Source organism: Lotus japonicus, chromosome 6, assembly GCF_012489685.1.
Source record: "Lotus japonicus ecotype B-129 chromosome 6, LjGifu_v1.2".
NCBI classification, from domain to species: domain Eukaryota; kingdom Viridiplantae; phylum Streptophyta; class Magnoliopsida; order Fabales; family Fabaceae; genus Lotus; species Lotus japonicus.
This window is the reverse complement of record NC_080046.1, coordinates 31,879,058-31,885,218: the sequence shown is the minus strand read 5'-3', so window position 1 is coordinate 31,885,218 and position 6,161 is coordinate 31,879,058.

Here is a 6,161-nt window from a genome sequence, read left to right as displayed (position 1 = left end):
TGTTGTGAATGTGTTGGAGAGGAGTGTGGTGTTTGAGTATTGTCAACAAACAGTGAATCCAGAAATTCTTTGTTGGACATTTCAGAAGGAATTTCTTGATAAGGTAAGAGAGAGTTTGCTAACCTTGTGTGAAGGACAATGTCCTCATCAAAGAAGGGCTCCTCAGGTTCAGCAGAGAGAATCTTTCTTTTCTGATATGCAGGTTGTGGTTCAACAGTAACTTGAGGTTCTTCAATTGCTTCCTCAATCTCTTTAGCTTTTTGGGTTCAGCCTTCTTGACAGGCGGAGAACCTTTTCCTGATCTGGTTCTTGAAGCGATGGGGTTGGATTGAGACTGCAATGGTTCACCACTCTTCACAATCTTGATTCGAACAGACTGTTCTTCCTCGTCCTCAGGGAACGGTGCGATGCGGAGAGATGCAGGAACAGTTCTCTTGGACGGTTCCTTCTTTGACACATCGGACAGTTCTGTCAGATTTTTCTTCCTTGTCTGGACAGTCTGTTCAGCAGATACCTTTTCTTTTCCTTTGGTGGTTTTCCTTGTTCTGGGCAAGAATTCTTCAGGAACTTCAGAGGCATCAAAGGGAATGTTCATTTTGCTCACATCTCCCAGCCTGATCGGTGAAGGAAAGATCACATCTTCATTCAAGCGATCCTCTGATTCCAGAAACTCTTTGATAATACCTTTCTTTTCGAAAATGACGGTCAGCAGCGAGCCAAAAGGAAGGTATCCTTGGCTTTTCTCCAGATAGTTGATCAAGTAGTTCCACATCAAGTGTGCAGGGTTAATTTTCACTCTTTTCAAGATCTTGTACAATGCGTACCTTGCATGCGCATTTACATAATTTCTTGCACCATCCTTTGGTAAGATAACCTTGCTAATCACAGCATTGTTGAACTTTACATCATCAATGAGATTGCCCACTTCCACAGTCAGTGGTTCCTCTTGGTTCTTCCAAATGCACTTCCAGTCATCAACTTTTGCAAACCAATTTGGGGAATATTTTTCACCAACTTCCAACTTCACATTCAGTGCTTCAGCCATGTCGTTGAGAGTCACTGAGATGATCTTGTCATTTACTTTGGACTTAATGACTTGTCTGTGATTTATCACAACGGCACAGTCATAAAATTCCTTTACCAAAGGCACATACACTTCGCGCTGAGCCATGGTGTACACCGTCTCCCAGTCCTGATGAAGTAAGTCTGCAAGCCCAGCCATCTTCACGAAGGCAAACACCTTCAGATCAAAGTACCTTGGGGACACAAGAGAGTTGTCACCCAGTTTCTCAGTTTTCACGGCTCCAACCTCCTTGAGTTGAACAGAGCGTTGGCGATTGATCCTCTCTGATCTCCTCTGGATGATCTCCATTTCTTCAGCAGAGTAAGGTGTTTTACCACCTTTCTTGGATGGGGCCTTAGATTTGGAAGGGGCTTTGGAAGAGGTAGCAAGAACTCCGGCCATTTGGGAATGAGAGGAAGTTTCAGAGGAGGCTTAGGGTTTCTTTACTTGGAAGAGAGAGAGAGTAAGTGTCAAATGAAGTGAGGTGAAAGAGAGAGAAGGAAATCTTTTGGATATATTTGATTTGGAATAAGGAATGGCAGTTTTGGGTGGTGTGCAGATGGCGGTTTTCTTTTCATGAGAGAGAAACTATTAAACAATTGAGCAGTTGAGACCACGCGCGTTAAAAGTAAGAGAGATAACTGCTTCGCATTTAATGTGATGAGACCTTTCAAAGTTCACTGTTGTAGCACGTGCAGGAGTAATGATGCTTGAACTAAACAATGTCTTTGCCAGCTGTTAACCAAACGATATAGATTTCCTGAGAGCAACTTCATTGAACAGAGAGTTGTTGAACGATTTGATCTACTGGTTGAACAGTGAGGAGACAGAACAGTGCGGATGTTCTTCGAAGAACGAAACCTGCAAAATAGAAACCTTTGTTTCCATACCTTTTATTGAGCAGAGTGCATATTTATCCTTGTTCTTAGATCTGAGAATCTGCCTTCTAAAAGAGGTTTCGTGAGTATGTCAGCAAGTTGATCTTCTGTGTGTATATGAGATATATCAATGTTTCCCTTTGCCACAAGGTCTCTAATGAAATGATGTTTGATCTCAATGTGCTTGGTTCTTGAATGCTGAACTGGGTTCTTGGCAATATTGATAGCACTTGTGTTATCACATAAAAGAGGTATCTTGTTTTCATGATTGTTGTAATCCTCAAGTTGATGCTTTATCCATAGGAGTTGTGTACAACAAGAGCTTGCTGCCACATATTCAGCTTCAGCAGTGGATAAGGAAATAGTGCTTTGACGTTTACTTGTCCAGGATACTAAACAGTTTCCCAGAAAGTGACATCCTCCACTAGTGCTTTTCCGTTCAACTCGATCACCAGCATAATCCGCATCACAAAATCCTTTCAACCTGAAATCTTCACCTTTCTCATATAATAGACCAAGATTAGCAGTACCAATTAAATATCTAAAGATTCGCTTAACAGCACTAAGATGAGATTGCTGTGGGTTTACCTGAAACCTTGCACATAGACAAACACTAAACATTATGTCTGGTCTGCTGGACGTTAAATAAAGAAGTGAACCAATCATCCCTCTGTACGATGTTGGGTCAACTGGTGAGCTTTCATCACTTTTGTCCAGAACAGTGTTGGGATACATAGGAGTACTCATCTCATTTGACTTGTGCATGTTGTATTTCTTGAGCATATCCTTTATGTACTTGGACTGATGTATGAAGATCTTGTCTTTCTCTTGCTTGATTTGAAGTCCCAGAAAGAATTTCAGTTCTCCCATCATACTCATTTCAAATTCACTTTGCATGAGAGTAGAAAATTCTTTACACAGTTTATCGCTAGTTGCACCGAAGATGATATCATCAACATACAATTGTACAAGGATGTAGTCGTCCTTCAATTGCTTCCTGAAGAGGGTGTTGTCAATCTTTCCTCTTGAAAAACCATTCATCATGAGAAAGTTGCTTAGACGATCATACCAAGCCCTTGGGGCTTGTTTTAAACCGTACAGAGCTTTCTTCAACCTGTACACGTAGTCTGGAGTGGATGGTTCTTCAAAGCCTGGAGGTTGCTTCACATAGACTTCCTCTTCAATTACTCCGTTCAGAAAGGCGCTTTTGACATCCATTTGATATAGCTTGATGGAATGTTGACATGCAAAAGCTAGGAGTATCCTTATTGCTTCAATTCTTGCAACTGGTGCGAACGTTTCAGTGTAGTCAATTCCTTCTTGTTGGTTGTAACCTTGTGCTACTAGTCTCGCTTTGTTTCTAGTGACTTTCCCGTTTTCATCCATCTTGTTTCTGAAGACCCATTTAGTACCAATGATAGATTTTCCAGTTGGTCTTGGAACTAGGGTCCATACTTGACTTCTTTCAAATTGATTTAGTTCTTCTTGCATAGCTAGAATCCATCCTTCATCTTGTAGAGCCTCTTCAACGTTCTTTGGTTCAATCTCTGAGATGAATGCGCTGTTTGATTCTTCTCTGAATGCTGATCTGGTCTTTACTCTTTCTGATACACTTCCAATGATTTGCTCTGGTGGATGATCACTTCTGTACTTCCACTCCTTTGGAAGTGAGATTCCGCTTGAAGTCATGACTTGGTCAGACTGTTCAGGAATAGTACCAAGAGGTGACGGAGATTGATCTTCATGAACTGATTCTGATGGTTGAGCTCTTGTTGTGTCGTCATCTACTTCATCATGATCTGATAGGTCTAGATTGAGAAAATCTCTTTCTAAACGGTCAACGGCCTTGATTGAACTATCATCGAACTTGACATTGATAGATTCTTCAACAACTTTTGTTCTTGAGTTGTAAACTCTATAGGCTTTGGAGTGAGAAGAATATCCAAGGAGAATTCCTTGATCAGACTTATTGTCAAATTTTCCGATGTTGTCCTTGGTGTTGAGAATGTAACACTTGCATCCAAATGGATGAAAGTACGATACAGTTGGCTTTCTATCTTTCCATAGTTCATATGGAGTCTTTTTCAACATGGGTCGCATAGATATTCTATTCTGAATGTAGCATGCAGTTTCAATAGCTTCAGCCCAGAAATACTTTGGTAGGGAAGTTTCACTGAGCATTGTCCTTGCCATTTCTTGAAGTGATCTGTTCTTCCGTTCAGCTACACCGTTTTGCTGTGGTGTCCTTGGAGCTGAGAACTGATGGCTGATACCTTCTTGTGCACAGAATTTTTCAAAATCTTCATTCACAAACTCTCCTCCTCTGTCACTGCGAATGGCTGTGATGCAGTAGCCCTTTTCATTTTGAACTCTTTTACTGAAGATCTTGAATGCTTGGAATGTTTCATCCTTGCTTCTTAGGAAGTAGACCCAACAGAATCTTGTGTAGTCATCGATAATGACAAAACAAAATCTTTTTCCATAAACACTAGCTACCCTAGTGGGACCAAACAAATGCATATGTAAGAGGTCCAGAGGTTTGCTAGTACTGACAAAGTTTTTAGCACGACAGGAGGTACGATGCTGTTTGCTTTGAGTACATCCAGAACATGTAGCATCAGATTTAATAGATAGTTTCGGCAAACCACGTACTAAGTCATTACTTATGATTTTAGTAATGGTCCTTAAGGATGCATGCCCTAGCTTCCTATGCCAAAGCCATGTATTATCCTCTGATGATACTAGACAAGTTACATTTTGATTTGCTAGGTTTTCCAAGTTCGTCTTATATAGATTCCCTTGTCTCTGAGCTTCAAAGATGATTTTGTCATCGGAATCAGTAACACTACACTTCACTTTATTAAAGGAAACAGTGAATCCACTATCACATAATTGACTTATGCTAAGTAGATTATGTTTTAACCCTTCAACTAATAAGACATTATTAATTACTGGAAGAGGTTCCTTACCAACAGTACCTTCTCCAACAATGAATCCTTTTTTATTTCCACCAAAGGTTACACATCCACCATCAGATCTAACTCGAATCTTGGGGAACATAGACTTTTCTCCCGTCATATGACGCGAGCATCCACTGTCCAGGTACCATTGTTGGCGTTTCCTTCGTTTTGTTAAGTAAATCTGCAACAGGAATTATTGATTTCTTAGGTACCCAGATTTTCTTGGGTCCTATAGGGTTAGTTGCACGCTTGGGAGGAATCTTCTTCTCATAGAAGATTTTCTTTCCTTCCCTTTCTATTGAACAGTTCACAACAAATTTAGATTCACTATCAATAGAAGAAGTAAACGATATATCAGACATGGTTTCATTAGACGGTTCACTGCTGTCAAAACCCAGACCACTTTTATCATATAAGTCTCTACTGTTTCCACATAGTTTAACTAAGTTGTCATGCCCTATTGTGAAGGTAGATAAATCATCAATCAAAACTTTGATTCTTTTCTTTAAAGCAGATACTTCCATTGTGGAGTCTTGTTTCTTTAAAAACTCATTTTCAAGAATAATGGAATCTTTTTCTTTTAAAACTTTCTCATGTTCTTTTTGCAACTTGGAAAACTGTTTCTTCAGGTTCTTGTATTTTTCAGATAAAGTGTAAGAATGTTCAAGCAGTTCATTAAACTCTTCTTCAAGGTTTTCAGATCTTACCTCATCATCTTCATCATCATCTGATCCATCTACTGAAGCCATGAGAGCGAATAGAGATTCTTCATCCTCTTCTTCCTCGTCATCTTCAGAGTTGTTCTCAGAATCATCCCAGCCAGTTACTAGAGCTTTCTTCTTCTTGTAGAATGGTTTCCTGACAGGCTTTTTAGCTAGTCTAGGACAGTCTGGTTTGATGTGACCTGGCTTTTTGCATTCGAAACATGTAATGTTGCTTTTGTCTGCAGTTGAGGTGCTTTCACCTTTGTGTGGAAAGGATTTCTTTTTCTGACTTGATTCTCTTTTGTTGTCCTTCTTCAGGCCTTTTCCTCTTTGTTGTTTGATCCACATCTTTTTGAACTTTCTGTTGAACAGTGCTTGCTCATCATCGGACAGTTCTTCTGAGGAATCTTCTTCATCAGACATTTCTTTCGTCTGACTGTTTTTGGAGATGTTAGCTTTGAAGGCGATGCTTTTCTGCTTCTTTAGGCTTTCATCTTGAGAAAGTTCAATCTCATGAACCTTCAGAGATCCCAGGAGATCTTCAAGTTTTAGTGTG